This window comes from Ictidomys tridecemlineatus, chromosome 1 (genome assembly GCF_052094955.1).
Source record: "Ictidomys tridecemlineatus isolate mIctTri1 chromosome 1, mIctTri1.hap1, whole genome shotgun sequence".
NCBI lineage: Eukaryota > Metazoa > Chordata > Mammalia > Rodentia > Sciuridae > Ictidomys > Ictidomys tridecemlineatus.
In genome coordinates, this window is record NC_135477.1 from 255,743,006 (window position 1) to 255,758,216 (window position 15,211).

The window sequence follows — 15,211 nt, forward strand, 5'->3', positions numbered from 1 at the left end:
GTCAGCAGGCCCCGGGCAGGCAGCGGGACCTGGAGAGCCCCGGGGAGCTTGTGTGCATTAGTGTGCACACACGGTTACATTTCAGGCAGAGACGGCTGAAGGAAGAGAATAGAAATGTCACCGAGGAAATTTGGTGGGATTAGGTTCAGAAACTTTGAGAGGGAGTATGAACCAGTTATAAAACTTTAAAAATAACCCAGCCCTCAGATTCCTGTTTGGGAAGGTTTGACTTAGCAAAAGAAGTTTAGATAACAGGTGTGTATTTCAGAAATCAGCAATGGCTTAAAAATATGAACTGCAGAAAAGTAGAATGATGCTTTTTTTTTCCCCCATAGTTACCACCAGATATTGAGAAACTGTTTATTGGATGGTTTCACTTTATACCACTGATACTTTATGTCCCTGAAATTGAATTCAGCCAAAGATTCTTTGCAGTCTTTTATAAAGGGAGTTCATTGTGCTGCAAAAGAAAAACTTCTCTTTAAGAGATCTGTGGTTATGTAGCCCCAGAAGTTACTTGAATTGGAATTCATGCAGTTTCTGGAAGGACTCATGAATTTGCCATTTCCAGGATGCATGCTCACTTTCATATCAGGGTAAATGCATTGACCTTCATATTCTGTTTCAATCCAGCCTCTTTGAAATTAATATTCTGTGCATTTTCAATGATTAAACATAGGCATCTTTCTTTTAGAAAATGTGGAAAATACAATACAGCATAAGGAAAAGAGTTTCAGAAATAATCATAGTTAAATATAGTTGGTGTGTCCAGTTTTTTTCCCCCTATTATTTGATTTCTATTTGTTTCTATTCCTGGGATAATATTCCTGTCTACTTTTTCATCACAAAACCTCCTGAAATCAGTTTCCATGGTATAATGAAAAAAAAAATCAAAGAGAAAGAATGTATTATAGCTTAGAATTTTAGTATAGATAATTATGAAAGTACTGACAGTACTAACACTCCACCAATTGGATAAGAGTCTACATTTTGCTGTGGATAGAATTGTAGCAACAGATGTCAGAGAGGGTGATAACATTTTTATTCCCAAGTGAGTTGATCTGTAGCATTTCAGGTTCATCCTAAGGGTGACAAGTGATTCCATTCCAAGTCACTCTGATATGCACCACAAACAGCCACGCAGTGTGATGGAAAACAGCCACCGCACGGATCTTTGCCTCTGAGTGGGGAAGGTGCTGACACCCACTTGTGCTCATTCAGATACTTTTCTTCAAGGTGAGGCTTGAAAAAACACTTCCTAATGTCAATCTCCATTTTGAAAATGACTGTTTTTTTCGGTCGTATTGGTTTCTTGCACCATTAGTTATTTTCTGTGGGTAACTTTGTTTCTGATGCTCTTACTCTTTTCCGACAGCTTCGGTGTAAGCGACATGTGGCGTTTTAGTAGAGGGTCCTCCTGTTAGCTCTCCCAGCCTGAGGAGTCCGCATAGCCCAACCATCTGCCACCAGGAAGGTGGTGGGATTGAGATCCGCAGACCCAGCGCTTGGGTCTGGTAGTGACCATAACTGATGTGATATATAAGGACTTTATCCTTGGGACTATTTGATTTTAAATCTATCAAAGCCATTTCATGAAATGGTAATATTATAAAGATACCAAGAGCAAACTTACGGGAATGCATGAGTCCCCCTGACACCTGAGCAGGTGGAGGACCAGCTATATCCCCAGCTTCACAGAATCCCTGAATTCACTGTCCCAGTCAGGAGGCCACTCACTTCTAGATACCAGAACAGAAGATATTTCTATTATATACCTGTACAACATATAGTATAGATTCCCAGTCAGCCTGTTTATTGCAATGAAAGGAAAAGAAAGAATTAAAACCCGAGGCTTCCAAGCCAGAGCTTGATCCTTCCAATCACAGCAAACTGGTTGCGACATTCTGGTATACATTCTGAATCATTTGTTTTGCTCTTGTTTTGACTCTGCAAAACTAAGGATAAAAAAGGAAAGATTAACATGCTTTTGCTATGCGGGCGCTGAATTGGCTTTACGTGTTCAGAACTGCTGAAAGATAAACTCAAGCACATTAAAATTTTAACGAGTTTATTTGAGCTTTCCATGATTCATGAGTCAGGCCTTGACCACAAGACCACAAGCAGGTCAGCTCTTCCAGGGCTGGAGGGGTTGGGGGAGGATGGAATCCTTCTTCCGGGAAGCAGGATGAAGTAGATGCATTCTGTCAGTTAAAGTAGAAGGCTCCTAGTCCGGAGGTTAGCTAGAGGTAGTTGCTGCTTCCTGATGGGTTGAGTTACAGCTTCCCTTCCCAGTCTCACTGAGCGGGGTGTCAACCTGCTTGCTAGAAACCCAGGGGCCTCCCATCTGTTGCTCTGACCAAGCCTGTGCCTCTTAAGATCACACTGAATGAATGGCCAGGCTTCCATTTAATGAAGCAAGTTCTTTCTTTCAAAATGTCTTTGCTGTGGGGACTAAATTTTAACTTCATATAAAACTCTGTTTTTCTAAAATCAGGCAAGGCTTTCTTACTCTTCTTTTGGTCGCTGTAATTCCTAGCTTCACATCAGAGTGTTTTGGTAGAAGTGACTGTTGGAAAGAACAGGTAGTTAAAGGGAGAGCTGGAGCACGGCAGGAAGTCAGGGTTCTGCCCCCAGGAGCCCCCTTCCATCGGTCCTTTTTTCTGAAGGACGTGTTAGGCCGAGTTCACACAACTAAGGTAGCGTGTGCTGAGCGGGAGGAAATCAGCCATTGGAAGTGAACCCAAAGCAATGGAAGCCATTGTGACGGAGACCCCTGGTAAGGAAGGGGCTGATCTCTGTGTAAGTTAATTAGGGCTCAGGGAGAGCAGCTGTGAGGGGAAGGGGACTTGCTGCTCCTTCCTGATTCTCTTTTTCACCCCACCTCACCTTGAATTTCTGCAGACCTGCAATTTTGGGTTTAAATATGTTCTCCTACCTACCTATTTCCTTCTCGGGGCTGGCATTAGGTGATAGGTGTGTTTCCTCTTAAGATTCTCTTTGCTAAGATCTTGGAAGATGGAAAGATCTCCCATGTTCTTGGATAGGAAGAATCAAGGTCCTCAAATGGCCATACTACCCCCAGTGCAATTCCTATTAAAGTTCCCATGTGTTTTTCATAGAAATGGAAAAAGCAGTGTTGAAATTCATTTGGAAAAATAAGAGACCCGAAATAGCCAAAGCAATCCTATGTGAGAAAAGTGAAGCAGGAGGTACCACCATGACAAATCTTAAATTATATTTAAGAGCCATAGTAACAAAAACAACATGGTATTGGCACCAAAACAGACAAGGGAGCCAATGGAACAGAATAGAACACACAGAGACCAACCCACATGAATACAGTGACCTCATCCTAGACAAAGGAGCCGTAAACATACATTGGAGGAAAGACAGCCTCTTCAGCAAATGGTGCTGGGAGAACTGGAACCATATGCACAGAATGAAATTGACCCCTAAGTCTTACCATGCACAAAACTTAACTCCAAGTGGATCAAGGACCTAGGCATTAGACCAGAGACCCTGTGCTTACTACAAGAAAAAGTAGTCCCAACCCTCCATCATGTTGGCTTCCTCAACAAGACTCCCAAGTGCAAGAAGTTAAATCAAGAATCAATAAATGGGACCATTTCAAACTAAAGAGTTTCTTCACAGCAAAGGAAACAATCAAAAGTGTGAAGCGAGAGCTTATAGAATGGGACAAAATCTTTGTACCTGAAACACAGAGCATTAATGTCATGGATATACAAAGACCTCAAAAAAACTTAACACTAAAAAAAAAACAACAACCCACAAACAAACAAACACACACACACACACACAGCAAAATAGTAAATAAATGGGCAAAGGGACTCAAGAGGCACTTCACAGAAGAAGAAATATGATTGGTCAACAAATAAATGAAAATCTATTCACCATCTTTATCAAACTGAGATTCCATCTCACTCCAGTCAGAATGGCAATTATCAAAAATACAAGTAACTAAATGTTGGGAGGATGTGGGGGGGGGGAGTTCACTCATGCATTGCTGGTGGGACTGCAAATTGGTGCAACCCCTCTGGAAAGCAGTATGCAGATTCCTCAGAAAACTTAGAATGTAAACACCATTTAACTAGTTGTCCCACTCCTAGGCAAAGGACTTAAAATCAACATACTACAGTGATGCAGCCACATCCAATTTTATAGTAGTTTAATTCACAAGAGCTTAGTTATGGAACCAACCCAGGTGCTCTTCAACAGATAAATGGATTAAGAAGTGTGGTGTGTATACACAATGGAGTATTACTCAGCCATAAAGAAGAATGAGTTTATGACATTTGCTGGTAAATGGATGGATCTTGAGACTATCATGCTGAGTGAAATAAGCCAGTCCCTCCAAAGAAACAAAGCTCACATGTTCTTTCTGATTTGTTGATGCTAACACACAATAAGAGGATGGAGGGGACAAATAAAAGTGCAGTGGATTAGACAAAAGGGAATGAAGGGAAGGGTGGGGGATGGGAAAAGGAAAGACAGTGGAATGAATTGAATTTAACTTTTCTATGTTCATATATGAATATACATATGAGCAGTGAAACTCCACATCATGTACAACCACATGAATGGGATCATAATTAGAATAAAATATATTCCATGTATTTATAATGTCAAAACCCACTCTACTGTCTCATATATCTAAAAAGAACTAATAGTAAAAGCTATTTTACTATTTGTAAAAAATTCTTTTTGCTTATCTTCCTTCTCTCACCATTTCTCCCTTTATTCTATTTAGACTATTTTATTAATTAACCTGATCTATGCGCGCGCGCGCGCACACACACACACACACACACACACACACACACACAGTATTTTTAAGTGGTTTTCCGTCTTTTGGCTTTGCTAGCCTTTCCCAATATTTACAAGACATCCTTATTTGCACCGAGGATCAATGGGGGCATTCCTTCAAAATTCAGAGTCCCCTGCCTGCAGCTCCCAGCCGTGTGGATCAGCGTGACCTGGTGGAATATGCTTTCAACACATGGTGTCTTCAGAATATCTTTTGGAAAATACTTCTAACCATTGTATTCTTTCTATTATTGTGTAAAAATAATTTCTGTACTTTTTTTTCCCTGCTTGAGCTGGGAGAAGGTAAACCCAGAAGAACAGTTATTACTTAGGTAGAACTAAGTAAATAAAGTCCCTGTTTCCCCAAGTCCCTGAATGAGCCCACAAGGTGTGAGGAGGCCTCCGCCTCTGTACTTGGTGTGCACTGAAGACCCTGAGGCGGAGAGTTCCTTCCAGTTGGTGCTGGCAGAGGCCCTTCAGGACTTGTTAGTTCATGCACTTAGTTTTTCAAGGCTCTCTTCATTAAATATGCATTTAATCTACTTTATATGGGGAAGCATCTCAGGTGTTGGGTGAACAGAGAGGAGACATGTTCTCTGCCCAAGGAACACTTGGGAGCCTGCTGCAAGGCCTTGCAAGTGTGACCTCAGAATTGGCTCCTGGTTCTGTGAAGGCAGTTCTGTTGGGTCACAGTCACATCCATCCACCTGCACATCATCTATGGCTGCTGTTAAGCTGTAAATGGAGTATTGAGCAGGTGGGGCATAGACATCAAAGGGAACTACCTGCTGCCCTGCAAAGTCTGTTGTCTCCTGGCCTAGTGAGTGTGACAAGGACCATTGCAGTTAAGTTCCTCACAGGAGCCTGAGTCAAGGGCTCTGAACCAACAGTGAGGAGCTGGCGGTCCGTGGCCCTGGGAGGCTGCGTTGACAAGGTGTTCTCCCCTCGGGCTTTGGAGATGCCTCAAGTACCTGGGAGCAAGAGAGAGATGTCACAGGGCAAGTCTGGGGTCCTGAGGAGCTGAAGGGGCTCAGCACAGTGAGCTGTGGTGACACAGAGGTGGCAGTGATTGCAGACGAGGCCCTGTGTCTTAGGTGGGGGCAGCACGTGTAGGACTTGGACTTCTAAACCTCGATTCCAGTCCAGTGGCCGTGAGAGCTTCCTGGGAGGTTTCCCCAAGAGCAGAGCACCTCGGCCATCATAGTCAGACTCTGCAAGAATCGCCAGACTCTGGTTTAGCAAAGGTGCCGTCCTCTGCTGCGCGGCGGATTGGAGAAGGTCTGTTACAGGTGTGGAGGAGCCAGGAGAGCCCAGGCCTGTGTGTGCACACTCAGACTGGCTTTGGCAAGGGTCTTCCACCTGAAGGTGTGCGGAATGTGCTGGAGCTTGGAGAATCGGGAAGTTCGAGGGCAGTTAGGGATTGTGGTGAAGGTGACATGGGGGAGAACTGAAATCGAGCCCACTTTAGCAGACATGGAGATGTGTTTCAGAGCTGGGAATGAGCGTGGTGGATGGCTTGACAAAATGGTGTGACTTAGGCAGGGGTGAAAGGTGATTTCAGTGAGGTCTGGGATAAGACTGGTCAGGACGGCCCTAACTGTAATTCTCTGATTACTTAAAGGTATTTGAGGAAACCCCCTACACTTTAAGGCCTCTGACAGTAGCCCTGAAAACCATTGTACATAGAGAAGAAGGGTGGCTCTTCCTAGGGAATCACAGGTTAAAGGCTCATACAAATACTCAGTGGGTATTTTTTTCAAATGAAAACTTATCTCTATTATAAGATAAGGAAATGAAAAATGGAAAAGATCAAATTAAATGCCCAGTGGACCCACAAAAGCAGAGTTCAGTTTTGCAATAAGTCATCACCCATAATCCAGAAAGCACTTAGAGATTTGCAAGTACTATTTAAAGCACCATAAAGTTAAGTGACAGTGTGATTATTAACAATATTGTTAATAACTTTTGCCCTAAATATACTTATGGGGAAAGTTTTTTTTTTAATATCTGAGATTTGCTAACAGCATTGGTTTAATTATTGCATGCTATTAAAAATCTATCTTCTATCTTCGTTATTTCAATCTTCTTGCTGAATAAGAGGCTGTCCGTTTATTTCTGAGACTTTAACATCTTGGCATTTAATTGAGCACTATTAATACAGTTTGATGTAAGTTTGATGTGTTCTTTGAAACTTATTTCTAGTAATCAAGACTTTAAAGGGTTTGAAATACCCTTTTAGGTTAGGGAGAAGAATGAAATGCATTAAGACAGTTCTGGGAAGAGTAAATACTAGACACATAAAGGACAGGAAACATAAAATCAGGTAGTTTAAAATATTCTTAGCCCCAAGGACATAGATTTATTACTTTCTGAGGAAGGTTGAAAAAAATCTGATGAAATTATGACCAAATTATATAATTGTTATTGCATTTAAAAATATATCAGCAAATAAAGGAAAGAATTTTTAAAAACTCTGATCTAAATGTTTTCTACTTAAAATATAATGCTGTGATGTTTGGAGCACCTTTGTAATGTTAAAATTTAACTTTTTAAAAACATATGAAAAAGTATATGATGACCAAAAGATGTTTATAGTTCGCTGGCCTAAGCTGTAATGCATCAAGCTGTCTTGAGAGATTTCAGGTCCCCCAGGTTGCTTTTCTCATAGTAAACCAGCATAATGAAAATTGATAGAAATAGCAATTATAGACAGTCTGGCAATCTGCATCAACAGCCCACATGATCAGACTACATCTTCATATTTCTTAAAGCTATTTATTAATATAAAAATATTACACTTAGATAATTCAAATAATTTTATGAGAACATTTTGGGTCTTAAAAGCTATAGCTTCTGATTCTCCTTAGCTTGTGCAAAATAACACAAGTCTTTCTTAATGTTCAAGTTTACTAATGTAACTGAAAACTTGGGGGCACCCTGGGAATGTCACTATTTCAGACTCTGTGCTGATGATATTGACAGCTGTTGGGTGGAAACTCACAGAGAAGATGGAGAGAGGGTGACATTGATGCAGGCACAGGGAGACTAAGTTATCAATTGATGTCACTCCTCAGACTCATCTAAAGGGTGATGGTTTATAAGGACGTGTGTTTTACTTTCAAATTGTTTCACCATCAACCTTGATCCAAACTTTTACTAAATGGCAATACAATTTTCTATCACCATTGTCAAAATGTTTTTTATAGAGTTACTTGCTTTTCTATATTTATTTCACAAAATAAGTCTCCTTTCCTTAATTATTCTGCCTGCTGCTCATTTATAAGCAAGAGTTTGACTTACATGTTAAATAAGGACTTGGAATTTTTCTTTGGTTTTTACAGTCATATTCATCAGAGACCCATTGAGTTATTCTAAACGGATGCCATTTTAAAACACCTGTGTCTTTCATAATTAATGGAGGTCAGAGTTAAGTTTTATAGTGTCTCTGGATGAAACGAGTCCTTTAGTTAATATGCTCACGATGGCTCAACCTTTTCTTTAATGCCAGCTGGATCCACTACTTTACATGAAGGTGCAATTGAACCTCATCTGTGATGGTCCACACTGCTCCCCAGAAAGTACAGTTATCCTTAGTGATTGGCTGCTTGATGGGCCCCAGGGGGATGAGATGGGACCCAAGAATTCATTTTTAATCCTAGAGACAATAGGAAATAAACCCCAGTGAAGAGGAGTGGACCTCCTTGGAGGTCTAGTGGGGAAAGCATGCATGAGCTTTACCATTGTCATTTTGCAACTGCCAATTTGGATGGCTTTGTAGTTTGAATGACTCAATCTACTGGATCTATGTACTATGCATGTATTATTCATTACTCCTAAGAGTACGATGATTCATTGTATTTAAATCTGTAAGATCCACTTTTATTCCAAGACATTTGGGAAAGAAGTAGAATAATAAAGTCAATATTTTTTATTGACTTTAGCCATGAGAGCAAACCAAATTTACCACTTGGCAAAATCTTGCTTTGTACTTCTGGGAAGGATGGAACTCTGTGATGGCTCCCTTTATGTGGCCGAGACACTCTGAGAACCTGATCTCTTAACCTCTCGCCCAAACCCCTTTCCCCTGGAGAACGGCACTGTTCCTTCTTGCTACCTGTTTACATCTTGGGTGTCATGAAGATTAATGGGACCGTGTAAATGCTTCAGGTTGCCCACCCTGGGTGCGGGACTTGCTGGGCACTCCCAGTTGGCTGCAGCCAGGAGCATGATTGCTGCATGCTGGAAAGGTGGTGGCCTTTCTCCTGAGCCCTGCATATCTTGTTCTCCCTCCATGACTCCCTCAATTGCAAGATAAAGTGGATGCCTCTGTGCAAGGCCCTGGAGAACAGCCCTGGGCAGGGGACATAGATCTTACTTCTGCTATGTGAGCAGCTCAGCCTCTGGGAACATCCATTTTTTACTCCCTTCAGAAGATTTTCTTTCTTTTTGTAACCTTTAACTTCATAGTTCGCTGGCCTAAGCTGTAATGCATCAAGCTGTCTTGAGAGATTTCAGGTCCCCCAAGTTGCTAGCTGGATTGGAATTTTAGTTATTGCAAAAATGGTCTTGGAGTTGTACTCAGAACCACGTATTTTGAGAAAAGGTGTTTAGGATCGGTAGACTCCACCCTGTGTTTGCCATATTCTTAGGTGATTTACGGAGGTGATTAGCGATTTGTATAAATGTTTCATTTATAATTCATCTTTTAAAATAGCAGATGAGGTGAATCCTAAAATGTGCAACATTATGCATTTGTAATATGGCAAGTCCAGCAAGGCATATAATTGGTAACTTGTGTTTTGTATGCAGAACTCTGTTTATTAAACAAATGTTTAAAAGCATCTAGCAACTCTGGGCCTTAAAAAATAAACACATTTTTTAAAAGCCACACATATGTAACTAACTGAATTATATTAGAATAGGCATTAAATAGATGATGTGATCATGTAAGATTACAGATAGTTCTGATAACTCCAGTTTGAAAATGTTCAAGTAAGCTTTATCAAGTCTTCATGTAAAGCACATACATGAAGATACATTTACACTAATGGTTTCTTTTTAACCTTTTTGTGTTATGAGGTCTCATTTAAGATTATTTTGAAATTTTATTTGAGAAAAATAAAAATTACATGAAAAGTACTTGTCAGAAATTTATTGAAATTTATCATGGTAAAAAAGGTGTTTTGTTCGATGGCTGTGTTAGACATCTTTTTGTTACTATAACAAAATGCCTGAGGTGATTAGATGGATAAAGAAAAATTTTCACTTTAGCTCAGAGTTTCGGAGGTTTCAATCTGTGTTTCACTTGATCCTGTTGTTTGGGGCCGGTGCTGCCATGGTACCTGTGGGTGTACTGGGGAGACCAATTCACCTCAGTAAATCAGGAAGGTCATGTAGGCCATGCAGGTCAGTAAGCAGAGGCTCCCAGTATCCCCTGCACAATCATGCCCAGTGACCTAACTTCTTTCCTGTATTCCTGACCTCCTAAGGCATCCTCCACTTCCCAATAGCATCACAGTTTGGGGATCAAACTTTGACCCATAGGCCTTTGGGACATATTTCATTTCCCCATGGCCATATAGTCAGCCAACTCCCATGGGCCTTGTACAGGTGTAAAAATGTCCCTCCCCCATTTTTTAGTATTCTGACATATTGTACAGTGTAGTTCTCTAGTTTCAAAAATGAAGAAAATGGTGCCCTCTTAAAATGAAGGGCAGACAGTTTTGGGAAGAATTCAAACAAATAATGAGTGAGAAGGGAGGCACCGTGTCATCAGCCACACCAGTGGGGTCAACCTGCTCTCTTAATGAGGAGACATATGTCACAGCCAGACTGTAGCCCCAGAGGTGGGAATTGATAGCCCAGAATCAAGAGCTCATTATGAGAAGCACTTGAACTGTCTTAGAGTGACGGGGAGTGCTCCTGGGTGTGAACGATGAGCTTGTGGAATGATGACACAGTAAGGGCTGGTGCCGTGCACTACGTGTGTGTGTTCAGAGCAGGTGAGACGAGGAAGAGGGTATTGGATGCCTGATTGTGAGCACAAAGGGTCTCTCTCTGAATCCTTGGACAAGTCACGCTGCATCTCTTTATTTGTACAATTTCCCTCGTCCACAAATTGAGGGGTGTATATTCTTTTATGACAGCTCTAGAATTCTTGGATTCTTTGATTCTCCTTTAGATTAAAAAAATTGAGAATGAGCTAAAAATTGCCAACTTGTGTCTTGTAAGCAAGAAAATACAACCAGAGGAAAAGTCCACACCCTGCGTTGCTTCTCTGCAGCGTGGTGTCGGGCATGGGCATGGTGTTGGGCATGGGCATGGTGTGGGGCATGGGCATGGTGTCGGGCATGGGCATGGTGTCGGGCATGGGCATGGTGTCGGGCATGGGCATGGGCATGGTGTTGGGCATGGGCATGGTGTTGGGCATGGGTGTGGTGATGGCAACAGTATCGCGTAACAATGTTGGCATTTTTCCTAGGAGGCAGATGCCTCCTCCCGCCTCCTGCTCTGTATCTTCCATATGGATGTGTTATTACTGATGAGAAAACTGGGAGGGAGACATAGTTCTCAGGTGTTTGGGAGAAGGAGGGAGATGTTGAAATCATTGGCATTGTTTGCCGAGAGGAGGTGACTTACAGGCTCATAGCATGCAGGAAGCAGAAAAAACAATGTTCAGATGACTGACATTTGCTTAGGGACCTGTGGAATGCGAGTGTGATGTAGTTTCAGTCCTAAATCAGTGGTATCTGCTGTGGAAAACACCTGACTTTGGAACCGGAGATTTAGCGGTGGTCTCTATACCTCCACCCATTGCTCCCTGGGCTTTCCTCTCCAAGTGTCAGCTGGGAGCTCTGCAGAGCACGGTGGCTCCTACCATCTTCTTTCCTCAGTGATGGGAGGGCACTTCTTTCCTTCCTTGGTGTACGAGGGCTACCATTCCAGAAAGTGTTCCAAGGTGCGAGGTGGATGTTGTAGTACAATCATGGCCTGTGCGTGTGCACGCACGCACACACAGATGTGTATGTGTGGGCAATGTGTAAGAGAAAAATTGAGAGAGAATAGGAATCTTGGGTTCGAATAGTTTCTCTCAACTAATGACAAGAAAACTAACGCTGTCTCCTTTCCTAAGATCCAACAGCACCACCACCACCCCTCCCCATTGCAGCCCGTCCCTAAAGACACAGGGATGCCTGTGTCACCTCTGCTTCTAACCTGCGATTGCTGGAAGGCAGAACCACTCTTCCTGTCCCAGGGCAGTGGAGAATGTGCTGAGAATTTCAGTGTGCCTGGAAGTTTTAATAGTCTTTATTTTCAACTAGAAACTGTAGCTGTTAATTGATCAGGCTCCATTCTAAACAGTTTCCTTGGGTTTAAATTTCACACCACCACCACTAGGTGGTTAGGCGTGATGACCACTTGCATTTTCCTGATGAGAAGACTGAGGTCTAGAGTGGAATCACTTCCTTCCCGAGGCTGTATGGTGGCAGAGCTCTTCTTTGTACAATTACTCTGAGCCACCAGGGAATAATGCCTCTCCTAGTACAGGGGCAGCTGCTTGCAGCCAAAAGACTCAGGGGAAATGGTGGAGGGTGGAGCCCCGTTGCTCAGGGAGGTGATGGGTTGTATCTGCCCTTCGTGTCCCTTGCTAATCCCTCAGCTGAGAGACGAGTTCTGTGTATGGATTCCTCACCTCCCTTACAGGAGAGGTGTGGGTGCCTGTGCCACAGCTGTTGAGAGTATGGGAAAACTTGGGACGCTGGTGGCCTCCATGGTTTCCCTTGGCAGTCACTCTGTTCCACCTGTGCACTGAGCTCACCTCCCTTTCCCTCAGATGAACTTCCTGTTGGAAACCTGGCCTCTCCCTGGTGTCTGACCAAAACAAAACAAAACAAAACAAAAAACCCACTCTCCTATGGCATCCCTGCTCCCTGAGGACCTGGTGTCTGGCTCTGCATGGAGGACACTGGCTTTACTGTAGTAAAAGACAGGGAGGTCTCCTCTCAACAGCTTTGCGGTAAGGATGGCACATGCCAAACAATGCTTCCAGAAGCTTCTCTGGCAGGATATCAGGGGTTAAATTGGAGAGACGGAAAGCATGTGGCGAGAGGCTTTTGTGGTTGGCAGGAGACAGGCTTCACTTGGTGGGTGGCATTATGCCCATGGTGTGGGAGGGATTGTGATAATTCGGGTGCCCAGGGCGGTGCCAGCCCTCGTCCTGGCCGCCCTCCAGCAGTGTGAGCTCAGATGCTACTGAGCATCAGATTCTGCTGTGCTTCGTCTGCCCCATCTCTGACCATGACCGTGTTCCTTGGTCCCCTGGCAGCGGTGCCTGCCTGGCATAGCGGCACTTGGCATTCCAACTGCAGTGGCAGGTCCAGTTCTGACCTCTGACATCTTCCATCTTCACCCCTCCCCAAGGTAGTGTAGGGGACGTCATCTGCGTTGGCTTCTCACTGGGAAGTTTTTCATGGTGCCATAGAAGTGACCTTGGGCAACCCATCGTACAACCCGGCTCCTCTAGACCCTGCCCACACTCATCCACACCCGAGGGTCTGCTCTCTGTTGTAGATCAATTTTTTCTTTCCACTTCCACTTCCACCGAGTTGATTTCTCCTTTCATTCTGGAATGTTGCTGCTGCTGCTGCTGCTGCTGCTGCTGCTGCTGCTGCTGCTGCTGCCTGGTGACTCCTTCATGATGATCAGGAGCCACCCTCATCTCAGCCAGAGGCCAACATGGCCCCGTGATGGAGGGCAGTGGGTTTCCCCCCAAAGCTGCAACACTGTGGACCTGCTATTCCTTGTATCCCCTGACAGTGTCCATTTCTCAGATTTCCTGTATCTCATGGGGGACACATAACTGACTCAAACCCTTGGGAGCATCAGTGTCCTCAGGTGGACGAAGAAGTCCATATTTCTAAACTGAATTCCTCAACAAGATGGAGTGCCATGATCCTGAGACCCTGGGTGAAATTCACATTCCTGCATAAAAAACGTGCTGAAAGGGGGCCATGGATCAGAGTGGAGACTCCTGGGGAACAGTTGGGTCTGCTTTTACTGAAGTTAAACTCAGTTTCAGAGTCAAATGCCCTTGTCCTTTTCTAATGCATGCAGTTGGAGAGAGGCACCCTGACCTTCCCAGTCCCCCACACTGGGGACTTACTCACCAGCTCTCCTGGAAGTCTCAGCGTGTCTGTTGGCCTGGTGAATGCCTTTGTCCTCTGAGTTGGGCATGTCGTTAGCAGGAAGCTTTTCTCCATATCTTTATTGGTGCATTTAGTTGTCCATAATGGTAGGATTCATTGTTGCATATTTGTAGATGAACTTGATATATAACAATGTAGTTTGGCCAATATCATTCCCCAGGATTTTCCTCCCTCTACCCTTCCCCTGGTTCCTTTCCTTACTTTACTGGTCTCCCTTCAATTTTCATGAGATCCCCACCACAACCTTCTTTATTTCTTTATTTCTTTTTTCCTCTCTAGCTTTCACATGTGAGAGAAAACTCACAACTCTTGACTTTCTGGATTTGGTTTAACATGATATTCTCGATTTCTATATATTTTCCTAAATGCCATAATTTCATTCTTCTTTATGGGTGAATAACACCCCATTGTGTATACATACCATGTTTTCTTTAATTATTTATCTGCTGAGAGACACCTAGGCTGGTTCCATAGTTTGGTTATTGTGGATGGTGTTGCTATAAACAGAGGTATGTGCATGTCACCATTGTATGCTGACTTTAACACTTTTAGAGTAACACTGAGGAGTGGCTTAGCTGTGTCATATGGTGGCTCCATTCCTGTCTTTTAAGGAAACTCCATACTGATTTTCATGGTGGTTTACCAACTGGCTATCTGCCAGCAGTGTAAAGGAGTGTCTTTGTCCACATCCTCTCCCACACTTATTATTGTTTGTGTTCTTTGTTTAATAACTTTATTATTTATTTATTTATTTTTTTATGTGGTGCTGAGGATTGAACCCACTGCCTCACACATGCGAGGCAAGTGTTCTAACCACTGAGCCGTAGCCCCAGCCCTGGTTGTGTTCTTGATGGAGTGAGATGAAATCTCAGTGATGTTTTGATTTGTATATCTCTAATTTAATGATTTGATTTTTTCTCTAGCTTTTTTGATATTTTTCCTCTAGCTTTCATAAATGAGATGATTTGATTGGATTTCTCTATGATGTTGAATATTATTATTATTATTTTTTGAGACAGGGTATTGCTGACTTTGACCTTGCAGTCTTCCCCACTCAGCCAAAGGATTCCGGGTGTACACAATTGCACCCAGCTAGATCAATCTTGATTTTGAAATTGTTGAATAGTTTGTGGATATATTATGGTGTATATAACCATTTGCCTCCTGTTAAATATTTAAGA

At 42.9% G+C, this 15,211-nt stretch overlaps 1 protein-coding gene across 7 annotated transcripts in view; it reads left to right on the top strand.

Annotated features, from left to right (window-relative positions):
• Window positions 1-15,211, top strand: part of Sema5a (semaphorin 5A) — a 450,819-nt gene that overhangs the window by 207,586 nt on the left and 228,022 nt on the right. The window lies entirely within an intron of this gene.